The sequence below is a fragment of the Ictidomys tridecemlineatus genome, chromosome 12, assembly GCF_052094955.1.
Source record: "Ictidomys tridecemlineatus isolate mIctTri1 chromosome 12, mIctTri1.hap1, whole genome shotgun sequence".
Lineage (NCBI taxonomy): Eukaryota > Metazoa > Chordata > Mammalia > Rodentia > Sciuridae > Ictidomys > Ictidomys tridecemlineatus.
Window position 1 is genome coordinate 62,072,792 of NC_135488.1, and position 23,440 is coordinate 62,096,231.

General features: G+C 35.9%; 1 protein-coding gene and 1 pseudogene across 5 annotated transcripts in view; one reads left to right on the forward strand and one right to left on the reverse strand.

The window, feature by feature from the left end:
- The window catches only part of Exoc6b (exocyst complex component 6B), a 569,814-nt gene that overhangs the window by 61,200 nt on the left and 485,174 nt on the right, over positions 1-23,440 (forward strand). The gene's annotated exons all lie outside the window — the stretch shown is intronic.
- Positions 22,016-23,429, reverse strand: LOC120884997 (tRNA (guanine(10)-N(2))-methyltransferase TRMT11 pseudogene; annotated as a pseudogene).

Genomic DNA, 23,440 nt, shown 5'->3' on the forward strand with positions numbered 1-23,440 from the left:
ATCCCCATTAAAATGGCAATCATCAAGAACACAGGTAACAATAATTGTTAGTGAGGATGTAGGAAAAAAAAGTATACTTATCCATTGTTGGTGGGACTGCAAATTAATATAACCACTCTGGAGAGCAGTATGAAGATTCCCCCAAAACTAGGCAGGCATGGAACCACCATATGATCCAGCTCTCCCAGTTATTGGTATTTAATTAGAAGAGCTAAAATCAGCATACTATAGTGATATATATATATATATGCATACCATAGCAGCACAATTCACATCAGCCAAGTTATGGAACCAGCCTAGGTGCCCATCACTACATGAATGGATAAAGCAAATGTGGTGTATATACACAATGGGGTTCTACTCAGCCATAGAAGAATAGAATTATATTATTTGCTGGTAAATAGATGGAAGTGGAGAACATCTTGTTAAGTAACATAAGCCAGAATCAAAAAGTCATGGGTCTCTCATATGTGGGAGCTAGAGAGAAAAAGGGAATTTAAAAAAGGGATCTTGAAAAAATAGAATGGCAATCAGTAGAGTCTAAGTGGAGGATCAAGGGTGATGGACGAGGAGAGGGAAATGGGTAAAACTGGGGAATGAGGTCTAATTATGCTAGGTGAATGTATAACTATACCATAATGCATTCTAATTTTGTGCATAACTATAATAAATCAATTAAAAAAACAAATAGAAGGAAGAAATCTGAGTAAAGGAAGAGATAAGCGGGAGGGAGGTGAGGAGGGAAGGGTTGTACTGGAGTTTGAAATGGAGAAAACTATGTTATGTGCATTAATTAATAGGTCAAAATGAACTCCACTTTTATGTATAACTATAATGCACTTAAAATAAAAAGTAGGAAAAGAGGAAATAATTTATATTAATATAATCCCTACATGAGTAGGTTTAAGATTATATATTTTGTCTTCATTGTCTGAGGTTCTGTCTTCCAAGTGATCTAATCTGTTGGTGATGCTTTCATTTGAACTTTTAATTTGGTTTATTGTTTTTTTCATTTCAAGGATTTCTGTTTTGTTTTTTTTTCTTTAGAACCCTAGTGAAGGAATCCTTTACTTCCTGTATTTGCTTATGTAGCTCTTTATTGAAATGATCTTTTGCTGCCTGTATTTGTTCTCTTATATCCTCCTTTAATTCACAGAACATTTTAATTGTGTACATCCTAAACTTCTTCTCTTTCATTTCTTCTGCTGTGCTGGTTGTGGATTCTAATAATGTAGTATCTTGATTTGTTTGGGGCATTTTCTTCCCTTGTCTTTTCATGTTGTTCATGGGTCTTTCCTTCTCGCACTGAGGATCCCAGGTATTACTGTTTTACCCTATAGACTTATAGTGCCTCTGCAGAGTTCTAATACCTCTAATTCCTCTCCTTTGAGGTGAAGGTCAATGTTAAAAAATCCCAAAACAGACAATATACAACCTTAAACCCAATAGTTGCTATTAAGACGTTTACAGTTTGGTTACAATATACAGAAATGGTGAGTTCAGTTATTATTTAAAATATAAATAGTAGGTTTGCAAAAGGGTCTACAGTTTCTGATGGTAAACAAAGAAATGAGGTGAGGTGTAGGATGAGATGTTGAGGGAGTAGGAGGTGAGGATATAGAGTTAGTATATCTTAGGAAGTGTGAAAGAGGAATGAAGAAGATTAATAGTAGGAGATGGGAGAGGAAGTAATTTTGGGAAGTTTTTTTTTCTTTAGAACCCTAGTTCTAAGTGGGAAGACAGTAGAGTACATAAAACAAACATGTAAAAATAAGATAAAAAAAGAATATACAACACAACTGTAATATACTATTCAGACATCCCAGTACTTAGTATCCTAATTCATGCAAAGTACTTGGTTTCACATATGTTGGGGATGTGAGGATGGAAGAAAAGAGAGGTTGAAGAAAAGAAAATCTCGAAGGAAGAAACAAGAAGGATTGTTTTGGTTGGAGATCAGTATCTTTCCTGCTTCCCTTTTCATCCAGTAGGTTGGGTTGTCTGTTGTAAGCTGGTGTCTCCACCCTCAGGGTGGTGAAGGTTACTAGGGTGGAAGGGTTGGTCTTGGGTGCAGGGCACCTGGAAATGGGGCATGGCACCTCCCAGTTATCAATGGGAGGCTGCATCCGAAGGATCTCCTTTGGGGCTCGCTCATGTGATGTGAGTGCCTGGTCTTATCTCCTTATCTTGCCTGTAGACCTCATAGTTACTAGTATCTAAATTAGTCTCTAAACTGCATCTCACTCACCCTCTCTCTTTCTACTTCCTAATCGGGGACATTTCTCTCAGGAGGTCTTGTGGGTTGTGCTTTGGGGACTGTGCACCTGTTTTGGAGAGCTGTTTTGTGTTGGGCAGTCACCTGTCTTGGAGAGCTGTTTTGTGTTGGGCAGTCACTGTGACGGATTAGTGGCTGCCAGGGAAAGGAAGTTGGGAACTATGGTACCTGTTCAGCTAGTGTTCCAAACTGGAAGTTGCCCCAACTAAAGATGGTGACAAAGATTATCTACTTTCCACTACTTGAGTCCCAGGTCATGGAGTGACACGGAATGCTGCCTCCCTCTGGCCCACCATCTATTATTTTCCTTTTTGTTTTGCATTTGTCCTGTGTGTTTTTTTCTTCCTTTATTTATTTATTTTTTGTTATTTTTCCTTAACTAAATTAGAATAACCAGATATTTTTTTAGAACTCCACTATTGGCTTATTAGGTATACCTTCTTATATGTGGGTATTCCCCATGCATCCTGTGGTTGCTCTAGGTGTTACAGTAGGCACCTTTACTTTATCATGATCTTTCATCAAATGATATCATGCCTCTTCACATATAAGTATCCTTATAATAGTAACTTTAATTTCCCCATTGATATTTTAATTTTTAAATTAATATTAACTTTACCTCTACATGTTATGAATTTTACAATTCATCATTATTCTTAAAAACAGATGTCTCTTAAAGAAATTAAAAAATGAGGGCTGGGATTGTGGCTCAGTGGCAGAATGCTTGCCTTATACATTTGAGGCACTGGGTTTGATCCTCAGCACCACATAAAAATAAATAAATAAAATGAAGGTATGGTGTACATCTACAAGTAAAAAAAAAAAAGAAATTAAAAAATGTTATAAAATGTGTTTACTCATATATTTTCCATTCCATGTACTCATTATTTCTTTGCACAGATTCAAAATTTGAGCAGATTTTATATTCCTTTTGCCTAAAGAACTTCTTTAACATCCTAGAGTGGAGATCTGCTTTCATTAAATACTCATAATATTTTGTTTTTCTAAAAATATCTTTATTTATTTTTCAGTTTTGAAGCATAGTTTGCTGGATATAGATTTACATTTTTTTCCTTCAGCATTTTAAACTTATCTTTCCATTGTCTTCTTGCTTACATAGTTTGGATGAGAAGTCTGCAGTCATTCTTTGTTTCTTTGTGTTTTATGTGTTCAATCCTCCCTTCTGCTTTTGCTTTTAAGGTTTAGAAATTTTTGTTGTTTATTATTGGTTTTCAGTCACTCCAGCTGTTTCTATTCTGTTTCTCCAGATAATCTATTTTCACATGGAACATTTATTTATTTTTCATTGCTATGTCACCTACGTTTACAGATTTAAACTGTATTAATTTCCATACAGGTTTGTAATTATTTTTAATTTTGATTTCTTGTGTATATACATACTAATTATAGTGTAATTATAATTATAGTGTCAGCTTCCTCAAAGGGAAGCATTCTTAACTTTTTCTGTTTAGTAAATACTCAAGAAATAATTATTAAAGAAACCCAATGTAGGAAATTATCCAAATCATCTGGTGTAGACAATATTGTTAAATTTCCTGAGAAAATAGTTTCTATTTAATTTGCTGATGCCACTCGTTTTATTTTATTATTTAATAGTCAAATTTTTGCTGTCTTTTGAAAATTCATTTTTCATACTTTATCTATATTGAACATTAAAAATGTTGCCCCTACTTTCCCTCATTAAATAAACAACCAGGTTATTCCAAACATTGGAGAAGTAGAATGTAGAGAAGTAGAATGTGGCAGTGAGATAATTTAGGGAAATGGTATTAAATATGACCATTTGAAGGCATAATTTACTGGTAAGCAGTTTTTATCTTCAGTGATAATTTGGACCATATTAAATCATTTGTTTGTTGAGTTTAGAGTTTATCTGCATAGGGTATAATATTTTCTAACAAAGTTATCTGACCTAGACAAGATTGATAATAGATAAGTAATGAAAATGTGCATTACACCAAAGGTAGCTATCTAAGTTTTAATTGTAGATCATTTATTAAAGGAGTACAACTTACTTTCTTTACACTTTCACACTGTAATTTCTTAGTTTCTTTGATTGAAAAGTTTTAGTCAGTTTAGTTACCTGTCTTTAGAGATGTCTTAATATATTAAACTGTATCATTAGGTATTTACATTATTGAAGTAGTCTTTCCTCAATCATTATTTTATTGTTTGAGTTTTGTCATTCATTGTGTTAACTTTTTTTGGGGACTTTTCCCCCAAATAAATAAATATAGATATTTTCAGGTATTATTATTATTTTCAGTCTTAAACATAATATCAATTTAGTATCATTTGTATAGTTGAATATATGTTTGATTGCTTGATCCAGATAAAAAGTACAATTACTGAACAGCGGATACTACCATGGCTCCATATAGGGACAATTATTGACAAGAGTGAGGCCTTTAGCCAAGACCATGACCATCACTAAACTGACCCTATCTTGAAATGTAAAGGACTCTGTAGCCAGGCTCACTGTGATATGCCAGGACAATCTGTTGTGAGCATGACCCAGATTATTGCTCTAGATGCTAGCTAGCATTTGAAAATGATTTCTTGGTGGAGCATCTGTGACCTCAGAATCATGAATTGTCTTAAAATTTCTTTTCAAGGGAAAGAACACATGAGAGGGAGGATAAACAAAATATTTTGTTTATAATTTGCTGTAAAGATGATTTATTACAGTTTAATATTAAACAGTTCTGTAGGCCTAAAATTTATCTCACTTGGTTCTAACTGGTGTGTTTCTCTCTGACACATGGTGTGAATCAACTGTCCTTCCAACTTGAAAGAGCAGAGTTCGCTGACGCAACTCCTTTGTTCTGTGGAATTGTTTCCATTGTGCCTTCAAAAGGGAGGGACATTAAAAGCTTTGGCTTATGGCTAAGTTTTTCCAAGTTGGACTCAGTTGGGGGCTGAATATTGGCTTATGGAAGTGAGATTGGTGATTTCTTCTGTTTCCTAGAATTTCTTAAAAGGCTGAATGTTAATTTTTTCAAGTCTCTATTTGACTTTGATTAAACATCCCTCCTTCCCCCTTAAAAATGGAAACCAGAAAATCGTAGATTTTATATGTTCATGCTTTCCAGGGTTTTCCTTTCTTAGATCCCAAAGTTGCTTGGATTTCTGCCTTCCCCTATAGTAAATTTTCTTTTGTAAAATAATCTCCCTGTATCTGCTTAACAAAAGGAAGCATGGAAATCCAAGTTAAAATCATTGTTCTGCAAGGTCTTAAAAGACTGGGAAAATAAAGTATAATTGTAACAGCTAGTAAATTGTGGACTCAGACTATCAACTGAATGTGTATAGCAATATATAAAAACAAAGGAAAAGGTTTTATTTGACTCTAAGCTCAATATGTAGCATGCCATGACTATCAAAACTGGACAAGCATTATTGTTAGGCTGTTTAAATTAGAAGTCAACTAACAAGATTAAAGGAGATAGGCCTTATATTCCTAGTGTGGCCTTGCTTGATTTAAAAATTATTAATATTTATAGCCCGCTGTCTGTGTGCCATACCTGTTGTGAATACTTTATTTATCCCACTTAATTTTCACATAATGACTTCATGAAATGGTTGCTGTTATTATCTGCATTTTGCTACTGTGGAAACTGAAGTATAGAGAGGTGTAATAACCGTCCAAGGACACATAACTAATAAGTAGCAGAACCAAGGCTTGAATCTAGGAAGTCTGGACTTGAAGCTTATGCTCTTGACCACTGTGATACGCTGCCTATTTTATTACAGTTTAAGAAAAATGGTGTCATTCTGGGAGGGGAAGGGGGGATAGGAAGGGCAGCAGAATAAAATAGACATTAGTATTGCTGTATGTATAAATGTGGCTGTATAACCAATGTGATTCTGCAACCTGTACACTTGGAAAAATGAGAAATTATACCCCATTTGATTCAAATGTATGATGTGTCAAGATCATTGTATTGTCATGAGCAACTAAAAAAAAAAAAAAATGGTGTCCCAGTGGGACATGTCCAGAGGATAAAGACTTGAATTGAAAAGTTGATTATATGTGGAATAGTGGGATACTTCATGATTGTTTAGCCTGGAAAGGAACTGTTGTTTGTGGTCCTTTGATGTTAAAAAATAAGGTAAATGGTGACCATAAAAGAAGGCAAATTTTGATTTTGGATAAGAACTTTGCAATAGTTATTGAAATGTGTTTGGGTGCCTTGTGATGATCTTTTTATTAGAGATGTTTCAGTAGAAACTCGACCAGTATTTGATGGAAGAATTTGTCATATGTGTGAAATTGAACTGGATCATCTCTGAGGTTTCTTTGTTTCTATGTTGCTGAGAGGTCATTAAATGGGGCTAGTCTATACTGTCCTCAAGCAATTGTTTCTGAGAAAATGAGACAATATTGATTTCTAATGGAAACATGGTATCCACGGTATCCATGGTGTGTATTTGTGTGTGTGTGTGTGTGTGTGTGTGTGTGGTCCAGATTTGTTTTTTTGTCTACAACACGAAGTTTCTTTGATTGCTGTGGAATTCTTTGCATGTCATTTTAATAGATAGAATAGGAAGCAAAAGAAAGTGGTTTGCTTTGCAGTTCACAAATCAAGTTACTTTGAGATGGATTAGAGATTCCATCATAGTAATGGCTGGGACCTTTCTTTTTTTTGTCTCCACTTTGAGGAATAATGAAGGAACATTAACTAAACTATTTTGAGATCACAGTTAATAAAAAGAGGTGGTTAGAATGTGGAGAAGATACTGAATATTTAAAGTGATGACCAGTAGTGATTGCTTCTTTAGTTTATAGGAGATGCATTGTAAGAAGAAATTCTCCAACAGATGAATGGATAATGTGGTGTCTGTACACAATGAAATTTTATTTAGCCATAAAGAAAAATGAAATTATGTCATTTGCAGGGAAATATGGATAGATCTAGAAAGAATTATGTTTAGTGAAATAAGTCAATCTTAGGTTAAGGTTTATGTTTTCTCTCATATGCAGAAGCTAACGAGGAAAAAGGAAAACAAACATAGATCACCTAAAAATCAAAGGGAGATTAGTAGAGAAAGGGACCAAGAGATGAAAGGATGGGATGGAGAAGGGAAATGCTGGGGAGTGATGTTGACCAAATTATATTGTTGTGTGCATGTATATTATATATGTCTGCATGTATTTTCCTAGAGATGTAGATTAATAATTTTGATGTTTTTACCTTCATATTGAAATACATAGCATCATTACATACAATTATAATGTACCAATAAAAAATGAGACAAAAAGAAGAAATTCTTACCCAGTTTTTACATTTGTTTTATTTGGATGCTTATTAAAAATTTAACCTCAAGTTAACCTTGAAGTGTTTGTTTTTAATTTCATTTAACCTTTTATTGAACATCTACTATGAACTGCATTCTGTTCTAGACTCTTTTATTTGCATTTTTGTTTTTTAAACAAAAAAAGAATATAAATGGAGAAAGAAAAAAGTAACAATCACATCATCCACACATTGCCCTTGGTCTTATTTTGTGGTTTTTCTCACTATTCTTTATTTTCCTAGAGATGTAGATTAATTATTTGGACATTTTTACCTTCATATTGAATGTGTATATGGTTCTGTATCCTGTTTTTTCATCTTGCCTTCTCTCTTTCTTCTTCCTCTTTTTCATCTTTTCTTTTTCCCTCTCATCCTTTTTCTTTCATTTTGTTATTTCTCGCTTTAATTGTGGCAACTGAAGAATGGTAAATTTCTGTTGACTGCAGTGTCAGGAAGAATATTTCATGTACAAAATAATAATCATAATTAGTCTAGTAGGATTATATTTGAGGGACAAGTAATTTAATGTACATAAAATGTTGGCACAGATTTTAAAAAATGATTTTACTGTTATAATTTTGAACTAGATTTGCCCTTTATTGGTCTGGGTGACATAGGTATAGTAAGATTGCCTAGATTAAACTTCTGGGTGGTCAGATGATTAGTCTTTCTGTGCTTTTTGGATGAGTTGCTAACTGTCCCACTTATGTTCTTGAGCTGTCATTACAAACTCAGACACATATATCAGAACTTTTCTCAAAACCCTGATCAGGTATAAATTGACCTTGCTTTCCCACATGGAGTGTGGTAGGATTTCCCCACACACTCCTTTGATAATCATTTAATAGCATGTTAAATTCAGGTCAAAATAAAACAATGAAAATTGCCAAATAACAGAATGTTCAGGGTTGTCCTTTGTTCACCTCTCTATGAGTGTACATTACAGCATCTAGGATTGGCACGGAACTGATGTTGATCATTATGATACAGCGTTCTTGAGTACTTTTATGTTCTCCCAATACATATCTTTAACAGACTCCACCCTTCCCCTCACCCTTAAAACAAAACAAAACAAAACAAAACAAAACAAAACTTTGCCAACAAATATTTCTCTTCTTTGAGAGTTAACTTGGTAATTTGGATCATATAACCATGAAGTTTAGGAGCCTGATTGTCCTTGGTTTAATCATCAGTAGTTATGAAGGAAAGAAAAAAATGGCTCCGGGCTGCACAGTACCATACAAAATTTCCACCTGGAAGCAATTTTTTCTAAAAGCCCTTGGGGACTGCTGTCACCCTCCCTCTTCTATTGGCAACAAGAGCCAGAAACACCAGTTCCCTCTAGAGCCAGATTTTGAGTAGTTTATTCTTCCTTCTCCTAGCTTCCAGGGAAGGTTAGAGATCTGGGGAAATAACAAATTATTCCCAGATTCTATTTTTCTCCTACAATAAATTTCTTTGAACCTTTTAAGTTCCTCCTTTTCTTCCTCTGACTCCTCCTTTTTCTCTTTAGCATGTTAGCTGAAGTACAAATTATTTGCATTGCTAGAACTTGAGTTCACTTTTAAGTTAGAATGTTTGTTATTAACTCTAGCATTTGTCTTTGGGGAAAGTTGAAATGTTGAAACATTTCTGGGCACTGCTTTAGGCCCTTTTGTCACTTTTTAATGCCTACTTTGTGGGATACAGGCATTGTTCCAGGTGTAAACTCTCAAGGAACTCTTGGACCTATGTGGGAGATAGACATGTAAATAAACCATTACTGTCTACAGTATTGAGTGTAGTAGTACCCTTTCAAAGAGATGAACAAATAAACATTTCAGAGCAAAAGGATATCAACTCTGCCTTCTACCAGTGAATGTCCTTATTGGTGTCCACATTTCTGGGTCCATTATCCTAATGCCATCTCAGGATAATAGTAGGCATTTGTTCAAGAACTTAATGGCAAAGCAGGATGATAGTATTTTTTGGTGCAATTTGCTTCAAACTACGCATGGTTTCATTGGGTCAAGGCCAGTTCAGATTTGTACATTGTCAAAGTGAGGGCCAAAGATGATAGCAGGGCTGTTAAGGATAGCTCCTGTCCTATAGCCTATTCTGTACTGCTCCTGATCAAGGAAGGATGGGGCTGGGTGCTTTGACACATTTTGTTTTTTTAAAAATAGATTTTTAAATATATCACTTACAAAACAAGGCTCTTATATGCAGCAACAGATTTTTATTGGCCACTTTTGGGAAACGATGCCTAATACGGCATGTCAGTAAATAGGAGAAGTGTAGCCTTCAGTTTGAATCTTCAAAGAGTGGACTCACAATCTTGTTTAGTGTGTTTGCCACCATAGAGTAAAAGCTTAAAGTCCTCATTTTTAAGGTTTTTATTTGGGCTTTTAATGACAGTTTCTTAGGTTTGACCGTGTTGGTAAGGAGTCTATACCAGGCTGTAGTAGTTGTATTAAAAAGGGAGGTTTCACAGCATTGTTGTTTTGAGCAAAATCTTCAAGGATGAGTAGGAATTTGTCAGATGACGTGATAATAGAGAGATTTCTAGGCAGAAGGAATCTGGACTATACCTGCAGTGAACATGGAAAGTATTCACAGGAAAAGCTGGACAAGAGGGGGTTTTATATACTGTGCTTCAACTTTGGAAATTGATCCTGAGGCAGGACAGAATGAGGGTGGGGATTGATTTTCATGACCAGGTCTCATTTAGAAAAGATAGCTATCAAAGAAGTGTGAAGAGGAGTTGTTAAGGAAATTAGAGGAGACTGAAAACAGTTGCGTGGAAGAGAGAAAATGAGGGCAAGAATTGAGGCGGTGCCAGGGGAGGGCAGGGAGGGAGAAAGCATAGAAGTGACATTATGGAATTGGAATTGGTAGGTTTTAGTGATTGATTAGCTGATGGTAGGTGTGAGGTCATTTGAGGGTTAGGGTTGACTTATATATTTCTAGTTCAAGCACCTGCGTGATTAGGGGTATCTTTAATTGAAGTGGTGAATATAGAAGGGAAGCATAGGTTTGGGAAGAAAGTTAGTGAATCAAAAAATTTTTTTTGTGGTACTGAGGATTGAACCCAGGAGTGCTCTATCACTGAGATACATTCCCAGTCCTTCCCTTTAAAACAACTTTTAAATTTTGAGACAGGAGCTTGTGAGGTTGCCCAGGCTAACCTCAAAATTACTATCCTTGTGCCTCAGCCTCCTGAGTTGTTGGGATTTTAGTTGTGTCCTGCCACCTCTGGCTTATGAATTCAATTTTTAAAAAATTTTTAAAATATTTATTTTATAGTTGGACACAATACCTTTATTTCACTCTTTTATTTTTTACGTGATGTTGAGGATCGAACCCAGGGTCCCGCACGTGCGAGACGAGTGCTCTACCACCGAGCCACAACCCCAGCTCATGAATTCATTTTTTGATGTGTATAGTTGAGATGTTTTTGAGGATGAGGAGTGGTTGGGTATTCAGGCTTATAGGATTCAACAATGATATGCCTTGATGCTATTCATTTGGAAACTACAGATATTTAATAGTGAAAATTGAGATATTGATGAGACCCGCGAGGGAGATTACAGTGAGAGGAAAAGCAAGCCAAGCAGGTATTGAAAGGCAGAAGGAAGAATTATTGAAGGAGACTGGGAAGGGGGAGAAATATAATGGAAGCTTTTAGGAAGAGGAATAGTTAGCCTTGACACCTGAAAAAGAGTCAAGCAAATGATGAACTGAAAAGTAAATGTTGGATTTCACAATTAGTAGGCTTTTTATTGTCTGGTAAAAATAGGTTCACTGATTCTTCATTCTTGTACTTTGGATAATGATGTCCATCACATTCCACCATCCTTGCTAATCCCCTGCCCCCTCCCTTTCCCTCCCACCCCTCTGCCCTATCTAGAATTCTCCCCCTCCCTATCTCACTATGAATCAGCCTTCTTATATCAGAGAAAACAATTGGCATTTGTTTTTTGGAATCGGCTAACTTCACCTAGCATTATCTTCTCCAATGCCATCCATTTACCTGCAAGTGCCACTATTTTATTCTCTTTTATTGCTGAGTAAAATTCCATTGTGTATATATGTCACATTTTTTTTTTATCCATTTATCCACTGAAGAGCATCTAGGTTGGCTCCACAGTTTAGCTATTGTGAATTGCACACCATATGTGCAGTCTTACATATACCTAGCGTAATGATGTCATAGTACCTCCTTTTTCTTTTGAAATAATGGGCTGTGTTGTTTTGTCAGAAGTCAGTAGATATAAACATTTGGAAGTACAGAATAATACCCACTTGCCCCCTGGGGAATAAAAAGGAATCAATGGAAAAGCATTCCTGAGTATAGAAGACATGAGATTTTTTAGAGCTAGGATTAGTCTTACATGGAGGTGGAATATATATTCTACCAAGATAAGAAGGAATGAATATTTGTAAGGGTAGCTGAAATTATACATGGATTTGTGTCTTGGAAAGCAGGACATTAATTACACATATTAGTTTACACATATTAATTTTTAAGCCTTTGTGATTTGTATTCTGCTACTTGTGTTTCTTCTGATTCTTGTTTTATTGCTGTTTTCTTGTATGGTTTGTGATTGTTGATATATAAGTCCCAGCTTAAAAATACATTATTTGTGAGAAATATTTGAAGTATGGGTAAAGGTATATTCCTCCAGAGAAAATTTATCTTCTTTCAGTCAGCTCTCAGGGGCACTGGGACTTGGAGTACTTTTTTCTTTTTTCTTTTTCTTTTTCTTTTTAAAGAGAGAGTGAGAGAGGGAAAGAGAGAAAGAGAGAGAGAGGATTTTAATATTTATTTTTTAGTTCTCGGCGGACACAACATCTTTGTTGGTATGTGGTGCTGAGGATTGAACCCGGGCTGGACGCATGCCAGGCGAGCGCGCTACCGCTTGAGCCACATCCCCAGCCCGGACTTGGAGTACTTTTAAAATAAATTCTTAATTTGAGATTTCTCAGAATACACAAATAACATTAATAGTGTGAATATGGGCCTCCCTTCTTAATGGTTTCCAGTGATCATACAAGTTTTTCTTTTTCCTTCACCCAGGGCCATTACCAGAGAAGCAAAATTCCTTATAGGCTGTGTTTCTGGGGAGTTGTTTTTTGCTTTATCTTTCACTAATAATGTGGTCCTTTGATATCATGGTTTTATTTATTTGGAGCCTCTAATATTACTCCTTACCTTTTGTGAGCCTTAGACTTTGTCTCTTATTCTCTGTCTGGTTATAGAAGCATGAGTTTATAGGTAATTAGCAGAATCTTGATTCCAGTTCCTGTTTTAGCCTCCGGAGATTTTCCTTACTTTCTTTTTTTGCTTAGTCATAGACTCAGAAACTTATATTTGCATTTTAGGTATTTGATAGTAAGAGGTTTTTCATTGTCTTCCATATGTTTGTGGCACTTCATCCTATTTTGCCAACTTTCTTCTCTGTCACTTTTTAGGATGGAAAGAAACTACTCTGATACTTTTCATTCATCCTCCTTCAGGGTCTTCATTGCTCACAGCCTTGAAGAGTTTCAAATTGTGGTCTATTTTGGCCATGAGGTATTAGTACGCAACCACTTAAAGATGAAATTGGGCCAGGAGTTTAGTGTGATTTTTGTAGGTCTTGTTTTTTAGAAAACTAGAAATGTGTGTGTGTGTGTGTGTGTGTGTGTGGATGTAGAGTATATATACTGTATAATACAATATATGTTTATATCTGTATGCATATGTGCACATATAGTGAACACAGTATACATATCTACAAATGATGTCACTTACCTTTGTCAGAGTTTCATTCAGTGATTTTGGGAAACTTGGCTCGTCTATTTTGTTAAGCCCACACTACATGCGTAAGTAAATCTACACGTGTAAGCAGATCAGGACTATTTGATGCAGTGTTCCTGCCATACTAGTGTTCTAATGCATTTGTTTTCCTTTATTAATAGCTTTCTGATCTATCATTGGAACTATAATAATTTTAAATGTGGACAATCTAAAGTGTTTCAGCCATGCAGTCTTTTAATATTTACATATCGCCTCAGAGTATTTGTTTAATTAAATTCTTATGATCTTTTGTAAAGAATCTTAAGGAATTTTACCAACATGCCCTAGAATGAGGCTCACATGGTTATGATAGATGTGAAGTATAATGGTAGTTTCATTTAGCTCCAACATTGCATATTTACGAGTTAAACAAGGCACATCGAATTCTATACAGTGAAGCTGTACCTAATTTATAGGTATATTATGCATTGCTACTCTGCTTCTAGCAGTTTCCCAGATTAGGTTCAGCTGGGTATCACCACACTATAGAAATACTCATTTATTCCTTGTAATTGGCAGCAACTTGTGGCTGCTGATAATCATGATCACCACAGAAGATGCGATGGAATAAATCTTTTTGTACTTTACACAAATCTGTATAAAGGACAAAATGAAGCCACTAACATAGTCTGTCTTGCCTTTCTATCTTTTGCTTACTGATAGGGATGAATTGTTCTGTATATTATTATGACCTTAGTTATGGCAGTCTCTGTGTCCTTAATTTGGAGTTTTCTTGATTTCATTCATTTATTTTCTGTTTTATTTCTGTTGTTGATTTGACTGATGTTTTGTGACAAACTCTCCAATTTTTCCTGTGGTATTTAACTAAAACCAGGTTTTTAGCAGGTCCTTTGGGTAAGAGCCAGTTGAAACTGCTCCACCCTGTTTTATGCCTCTGAAAACAGCGATCCTTGGGGTTCTCTTTGTGCCTTGGGGGAGATCTCTATCACAGTGTTGTTTTGGTTGCCTGGGCTGTCTTGGTGAAGCTGGTTAGATATCTTTGGTAGCTGTAAAGGTGGAAAAGGGTTTGAATGTGATCTCCTGGGGCAGTACAAAAATCTTTGGGTCTAGTATTCGGCTAAGAATTCTTTAACTGGCATAAGCTTCTCCTATTATGGATGATGATGTACATTGGTCTACTTTATCTTTATGCGTCCATAGCATCCAGATTATAATACTAAGGTCTGAATTAAATCAATAGACAGTGTGAAGTAAGGAGAAGAGGCTTTAAACTCTTTTTGACCTCCTGCAGTTTCTCTTTCAACATCATGCTGTTTTCCACTTTATTTTTAACTTTTGGAATAAACAGAAATACTAATGATGCTTTTATGGAGCTTAATGAGAAGAAAATGTTTGAGGACTAAAACCATGACAGAAGTTAAAAAACATATATATGGAAAAGAAAAGACCAGAATAAATTCTGCAATTTTTTCTTGGATTAATCAAAACCAAAAACCAAAATGTTCAGTTCTTGGTGTCTTGAAGTTCTCTCAGGTTCTGAAAATATCTCAACAGATATGCTTTGTGTTTTCTGATACTTGTTCCATCCACCTTTGAAATAATCAGAAAACCCTATCGATTAGTTTCCTATCCTTCTCTTTGTCCATCTTCAGCATACCTGAGAGCCCTCTGCCTTAGGCTGTGTGCTAGAAACTGTAGATAAAATGGGTAAGACAGTCTTTACCCAAGAGGAGATTAACAATCTAGAATGGAGATTGATAAATCAATAGGCAATAAAATACAGTTTAATAAATTCTGTGAGGATGGTAATCACTCCTAGGAAGTGCATACCAGAATCTTGGAGATTAAGGGAGGGTTTCCCAGAAGACGTAAGATGTGAGCTGAGATTTGCAGGGTGAACACTGATTACTCTGAACTAAATTGGAAGAGGGAAGAACAGCCTTGGTTTGAGTCACAGATTCCTTAGTAATGTGTAGATCTTTGATTTGCCTGTTACCTTTAAAGACTGTCATTCAGGATACTTTCCTTTGCAAGTAGCAGGACGTAGAGGGAAGGAGCTTTAACAACAGGAAAGTTATTGTCACATGGTATGAAATCTGAAGATAGGACTCTGTCAAGGACCAAAGTGTTTTCCATTTTTCCCCTTCGCTGTCCTCAGATTATTGGGATATCTCCTCTCATCTCAGACTGGATGCTGCATTTCCAATTATTATACTTTCAAAGGATAGTGTCCAAAGTAGGAAGAGGAATTTCGTTTTTTTCATCCTTCATGAAACAAACAATCTTGACCTTTACTAACAGATTTCCCTTTACCATTCATTGGTGAGAGTTATGTCACATGCCCTTATATTAACTGGTCATTAAAAGGGGAATGGAATCACCATGATTAATTTACCCAGGAATTATCATTTACTTCTTGTGCTGGGATGGGAAGGGTAAGTACCAAAATGAATTGAGACTCTTCCAACAAGAAGAAGGCAATAGCTGTTGTATTATAGGTACAGCTAATAGGCAGCAACTGACTCATCTTGAAGTAGAAGTTTGTCTCTGTCTCTTTTAAACCACTTAGCTTTGTGTTGGGCTTCATATTGCATTAGCCTTTTTAAATTTTGTTTTCTTTGGGAGTCAAGCCCAGCTGTATCAGTAACAAGCAGTCTAATTTTGATTAAGGCATTTAACTTTTCTTGGTCTCAGTTTCCTTGAACGTACAATGAGAACTTTATACTCTTAGACTCTAAGATCTCTTTGAACTCTGAGCGTGTTGGGGGCTCTTGTGCCTTGCTTTCCTTGCTCTAGCAGGAGACAGACTAACATATTAGACTTCTTCTCTCTTCTCTTAGGGACTCATGCATGCTAGGCAAGTGCTTTACCTCTGAGCTATATCCTCAGCCCCTGGACTGATGAGAGGAAGCTTTCTAATTGTGTGAATTGGCAAGTTAATTTATCTTCTTGAGTTTCAGGTTACTTGTTTTTAAAATGGGAATAATGCCTAATTTATAAGATGCATAGAATTTAAATGAAATAGCATAATGCTTATAACATTATCCCCCACCTTTGACAAGCAGAGTTGAGCTGATATAAGTTCTAGCAAGTTATATAATTCTATAATGGTTTAGTATAAGAGTAAATATTTGCTGAATCAATTCCTCAAATGCTATTTAAAAGTTAAATCTCTGTCTTAATATGTACATGAAATCTAAGTGGGAGAGGGATAGAGCCCACTATGATTTTTAGAAGTGGGCGTCAGATATGGACACTAGGATAAATATTTTGCTTTTCCCCCCTAAACCTGTTGGGAAGGGGATTTGGAAATTAGATCCCACAGGCTAGTATTTATTTAGTAGAGGCAAAATTTAGGCTATAAAAGGTTATTGTTAGTTTCCTAGTATTTCTTCTTGTTTACCTTTTTACAAAGTTCTAGAATATTCTTGGGATTGTCAGAAATACTTAAACCAGTGGTGTAGTTCATCCTATAGTCTTATTTTTGGCCTACCTGGACATGTCAGAAGCACATGACTTCATTTTAAAGATCCTTTTTTTTTCAATAGAAATGAAAATTTAAATATTAGAGTAATTTATATTAGAGTAATTTAGTAATTAGGTATAAGTCTTTGGCCAACAGGTTTTATAGAATAGTTTTTAGATTTTTAAGCAGTCCCTTGGCTAAGTCAAATTTAAAATTTAAGGAATGTTTGAAATAGGCCACCACTAGATGGCAGTCTTTCTCTACTTTTTCATTTGTTTGGGGAGGGAAAAGTGCTACACTTTGTTCAAGTATAATGTTGACTACCAATATTAGCTTAATTTTAGTTGAGCTCTGATCTTCCCAATTGATTTGTTTATTTACTTTGCCTTTTATGTCTGATAAATATGTTGATTAACAATGAATTATGCTGATAGATATGCCTGAAATGCTGATTCAAAGTGAAAAGCTGATTCAAAGGTTGTGGTCAGCCCACAGTTGCCTTGCCCTGTGGTAGACATTTTGAAATAAAAACTTTATATCCTTGCTTTTTTAAAAAAAATATTTATTTTTTAGTTGTAGTTGGACACAGTACCTTTATTTTATTTATTTATTTTTATGTGGTGCTGAGGATCAAACCCAGGGTTTCACATGTGCTAGGTGAGCACTCTACTACTGAGCCACAACCCCAGCCCCTAAATTCTTGCTGTTTAACCTGTTCGATAACCCTATGGAAACTATGGACCCTTTTTCCTTAAAAAACACATGTGTGTGCATACACACACACACACACACACACACACACACACACACACACAAATCTTTTTTAAGATCTCTCTGTGAATCTTAGATTTCCTAGGCATACCTATGAACAAAGCAAGTCTGCTAAATATAGTCCACATTCCCATTACATATGTGCTCTTAGATTTTATTTGAACTTAAAAATGATTTTTAAAATTTATTTTTATTTTTAGTGTATTGTAGTTATTCATAATAGTAGGGTTCCTTTTGACATATTCGTAAATGCATATAACATAGTTTTCTCCATTTCAATTCCCAGTACTATCCCCTTACTTTCCTTCCTCCGTCTCCCATTATTTCAGCTTTTTAAAAAAATTTTTTTAAAATTCCATGTCAACTTTTCATGTTATTCAGCATTGGTTAGAGACAATCATAAAGATTCTGAATAGGAGAAAGAAGTAGGAGTTACTGATAAGGAAACAGAAAATTCATTAACTTGTTTGAAATACCACCTTTTTATTCTGAAAAATATTAATATTCTGAAAAATGTATGATCTTTGCATTATTGACTGATTTTGAAGGTGGAGGTGAATTGCAGAAATTTAGAGCTAAGTTAGTACTTCAGAGAATTTGTAATTGATTGCTTCCTATTTTGTTGAAGAGAAAGCTGAGGGTCAGAGAGTTTAACTGAACTGACCAGACTCAAAACTAATTACAGTGCTGAGGCTAAAGCCATATTTGGGCAGCTAAAACTCAAATTTCCTTTCTTTAATTTTTGATTTCTGTTTTGTTTTAAATAGGAAATTCAGGGAATTTAGGGAGGTCTGATTAATATAAGTTCTATATTTCTTAACTTTGAGATTTTTTTTCCTCCAAGGTAGTCCTTTGTGATGTTAATGTAGATCTTTGGAGGGAAACAGGGAAAAGTTCTCCCTGGTAGAAAGACCTAGATTTGCTACCTGAGATGTATTGTTGAGTTAGAATGTACTGAATTTGAAACCAAGAGGTTGTTTAATATTGAGTATGTCAGCTTATGTCATTTAGATTGAGGAATTTTCCATGGTTTCTCCTAATGGCAAGGAACATGGATATCTTTACGTAGAGCGTTTTCTTTTCCTTTCCTTGAAAGGGGAAAAATTAAAGTTAATTGAGATTTGTTGAAATGTCAGCAGTCAATTCTGGTTTGTGTATTCTACATGGCTCCTTCTGGCAAGCATAACCATATGGGGAATTGTTTATAATTTGCTGGACTCTGTCCTTTTATTGTGGAAGAAGGGGAGTGAATCCAGACTGATCCACCTTTTCTGAAGTGTCAGGCACTTATATGTTGTGTCCGTTTGAGTTTTGGGCAGTGGAGCTGCTGTGCCGCAGTCTGGCTGGGCATAATTCACAAGCCACTTATCAAGCAGAAACTAACTTTATTTTTAGAATACACCATACCACAGGAGCTCTTCAGGAACTCCCTCGGAGCCCAACTGCCACCACCGGCTTTCAGCCAGCCTCTCAACTCCCCACTCCTCCTGCTCTTGAGGCGGATTGGCTGAGTTGTGTGGGCGGAGTGAAGAGTCCCCCAATGAGTAGCTCCATGGTCTGAAAGGGTGGGGGAAACAGCCCAATGAGCATCATGGCAGAGGAGGCAATCAGCTGGCAGCTGGAAGTTTGCTGGGGCCACAGTGAGCCAATCAGCTGGAAGTTTGCTGGGGCCGCTGTGAACCAATCAGCTGGAAGTTTGCTGGGGCCCCTTTGGCTGTGGCTCTCAACACTGCTGTGTTGAGGAGACCCGTGCTTTTCCAACCACAGGATCCAGGGTGGGTGATCTGGCACCCACCAATGATAACAGGATCCAAAAATGTTTGCAGTGAGAATGTATATGTGTTGAAGAAACTTCAGAGATCAAAAAGGTCTTAGAGATAGTGTTAGTCATCTTTAGTCAGTGAATATTTACTTATTGACTGCTACCTGTTGTGCACTGTTCTAGATGTAGAGTTCTTTCCTTTATTGGAGTGGGTTGGAGAGAGAGATAGACAATAAATGATGGATGATGAGGAGGCGCTTATTCAGACATACAGAGAAGGAACATCAGTACTAGCATAACAGCATACTGCTGTGTGGAGGGTGTGTATTGAAGCAGAGTATGATGGGGATGGGGAGTACAGAATGGAGGCTATTAAACTACTAGATTGGTCTGAGGTCGTCATGTTATAGATGGGGACTAGGGTTTTGAAAGAAATGGTGGGATTTGGTCAATTTTAAGATATGTTTTAGAAGTTGAATTGTCAGGCTTATCAGTCGAGTGGATGGGGTTGAGGATGGGACGAGATGGGTTTGAAGTGACTACTGGATATTTGACTTGGACAACTAGATAGTGCTATTAGTTGTGATGGAGTAGTTGGGTAGTTTGGAGGAGAAACAGGTTTGGGAGTGGAAATAGGTTGGTAATAATTTTTTTTTTCCTGTGTTAGATTTGAGATGGGTTTTAAAAGTTCAGTTGGAGTTAGTAAGTAGAAGCTGGACATTTGAGTCTAGTGCCCAGGGAAGTGCTCTGAACTGTAGGTATAGATTAGGAAGTCAGCACTATATAGATGGTATTTAAAGCTATGAGACTGCATGAGAGAGCATAGAGAGAAGTGATTTTAGGAATATTTAGAAATGTAATAGTGGCAGAGGAGCTAAGAGGGAGATTGAGAGGGCATGTCAGTGAAAGGTGGTATCATTGACATCTACAGAAGGGACTGTTTAAAGAAGAGAATATCAAACCCTAACCAATGCTGCTAGTAGGTGGAGTACAAGGAATAAGTCTAGGAAGGTAAAAAGTAAGGGGGTGAGGAGAGGAGAAAGACTTACCTGAAAGGGCAGCAGAAAAAGGAGATGGTAACTGGAGGGGGATGGGTGGGGCAGTTTTAAGAAGTCATTTATATACAAATGAGAATGATCTAGGGGGAGAAAGATAGGATGCAGAGGAAGGATAAAGGGGATTACTGCAGGAGTGATGTCCTTGAGACAATGAGAAAGGTCAACTGCAGGCAAGAGCTTGGAACATGGCTTCCATTGCTGTGGGAGGGTGGACATAATAAGTGGTACTGATGTAAGTAGGCTGGTTGATTTTCAGTGGGGAGGAGGAGTTATTTCATTATGTCTGTTTTTTTTTCTTTTCTGTAAAGTATGAAATAAGGTCAGTAACTGAGAGTTAAGGGGCAAACATTTGAGGAAAGGAGAAATTAAGGGTCCCACACTTAGATACAAAGTGAATTGGTGGTGGTGGGGTGGTGGTGGTAATAGTTGTAGAGGTTGAGCATCCCTAATCTGAAAATACCAAATTTTAAATGCTCCCATATTCAAAACTTTATGAGTGTGCACGCCATAGATGTCACAAGTAGAAAGTTCCATTCCTGACCTAATGTGACTAATTGAAGTCAAAACATTGATACAGGGCTGGGGATATAGCTCAGTTGGTAGAATGCTTTCCTTGCATGCAAAAAGCCCTGGGTTCAATCCCAAGCAACACAAAATAATAAAACAAGACAAAAACAAAAACACTGATACAATAAAAATATTGTGTAAAATTACTTTCAGCCTTGGTGTATAAAGTATATTTGAAACATTAATGAATGTTACATTTAGATTTGAGTCCCTTCTCCATTACTTCATAATACATATACAAATGTTCTAAAACTTTTTTTTTTTTAAAGTGAAATCTGAAACTCTACTGATCTCGAGCATTTTGGATAAGGCAGACTCAGACTGTAGTAAGTAGGATTTTCTAGTGGTATTGAGTGTCTAATTTAGATTTGTAGCTTTATAGCTTTACTGAGTCTAGTCAGCACAGCTCTGTGATTTTTCTTCAGCATTGTTCAGTTTCTTGGGTCAAGTCATGGAGTAGTTATTGGATAATTGGGTTTACCAAAATTGACCTTTTCTAGACTAGTTAAATTGAGAAAGAAGGGGACAGGGGAGTTGTAATTTATTCCTTTCATTTTATGATGAGGATTCTGTGATGAATACTGTTAAATATATTTTGTAAAAGAAATTCTTAGTAAAGTTTATTGGTAGCAATGTAAATCAGTTACAATTAAAAACCAAACTAAACAATTTACCAAATGAATAAATCTTAACCACTATTAATTGCCTATAATGCATCTGGCAGATATGTCAATAATATTATTTTTTTGTAAATTAATTGTAAAAAAAAACTGTTGAGTTGATCTCCATTAGTTCTTGAAAGTACAAATACAGCAAGTCAAATAAAGTTCAGAAGACCTTATAACATATGACAAAATAGCCAAAAAAAGCAGACAATTTTTAAATTGCTTAATTTATTTCTTAGATTTTTTTAATATAAAAAAATACGTGTTTTCTTGATTATACATGAAACTTCACCTCCAGATGTCTTTTTTTTCAAATATTTAATATTTCTTCATTGTCAAAATCTTAAAATTTCACTTTTGGCTGGAATTTTCTCCCTTGATCTTTTTTTTTTGGGGGGGGGTTATTCTGAAATAGTTATCATGGAAGGAATTATGACCTTTGTACAGCAGAAAATGGTCACTTAGCAGATGTGAATACTGGTCTGGGTTCTCAAATTTCTTCACCTTTTTCATTGTGATCAAGTGCCTTGATGTATGATTGGAAAGCTTCCGCTCACAGTTGCTGATGAGTTTCAGGCAAGAGTGCCAGGGAACCATCTATTCAGCAAACTCTTCTGTATATACAGTGGTAACCAATAGATTGATCTTGCACCTAATATGATGGTCTAGCTTCAAAGTTAAATAGGTCCAAAAACATACCACTAAGGTGATAATTCAATGAAACCAGAACATGGCTTTCTGAACTTTCTATTTTCTTTTTTTTTTTTTTAAACCCTCTTTGGTATTTCTTTCTGTGTTTTTGTAGATTTCTGATACCATATGGAGGATCAGTGATAATAGCATTAAAATGTGTTTCCTTCCTGTAGGAAAGTTTAGATACATCTGAAACCAGGACATACAGGGAATACTTCTGTAAATGTACTGATGAAAATTTGCTCTATTATTTTCATGTGGTCCTCTCCAGTTCTGATTTTTCCTGTTAGCCTTTATGAACCCATGAACTATATTGTAGTCTATGTCTGTCTCATATATACATATATATGCACTAAAATGAGCAGAAGCTATCAGGAGGCCACCTGTTCCATCAAATGGATTGAAAACAGAATCATTTTCTTTCACTTTTTTCATGGTTTGCCATGATGAGTGGTAAACCTTCATCCATATTTGTATTTCTAGTAAACTGTCTCTTTTTAACACTGTGTGACTTAATTAGCTCTCTCTGTTCATCTAATATATGGATTCTCAGAGATGTAGTTAGGTCCAAACCATAAGCCTCCAAAATAGAGAATATGTGTTATGGTTTCTTTAAGTTCACTTTTCCTTTAAATGGCAGAAATTTAAGGGGGACTATTTGTTTGACTTTTTCTTCTTGTGTCAACGTTTTATTAAATGTGTGAATCTTTATATGTAGAGTCTGACTGCAGAAATGGAACTATCTCTTCAGGGTAATTTTTAAGAGAACTGTACACCTCTTCAGGAGATCTTCTGTGACCCCATATATAGACTTGGCACCCACTGTCCATTTTATTAAGTGTCTTGTAGTATCTTCAGAGGGCATACTAAAAATCTCCTAAGTTGCCTGACTATTGACAAACTGACCTCCAAAAAGCGAAAGCAAAGATTTTATCTCCCTCCTTGTCTCTGGTTCCTCTCTAGTGTTCTCTAAGTGATGTTTTTGCCTAGAAGTCCAGAATTATCTCTGTAGGTAGAATTGCAGATGCTCCTGAGCCTTGAGCAGTAGGTTCAAGGTGACCGGCCTTGCCATTGTGGCTGCCC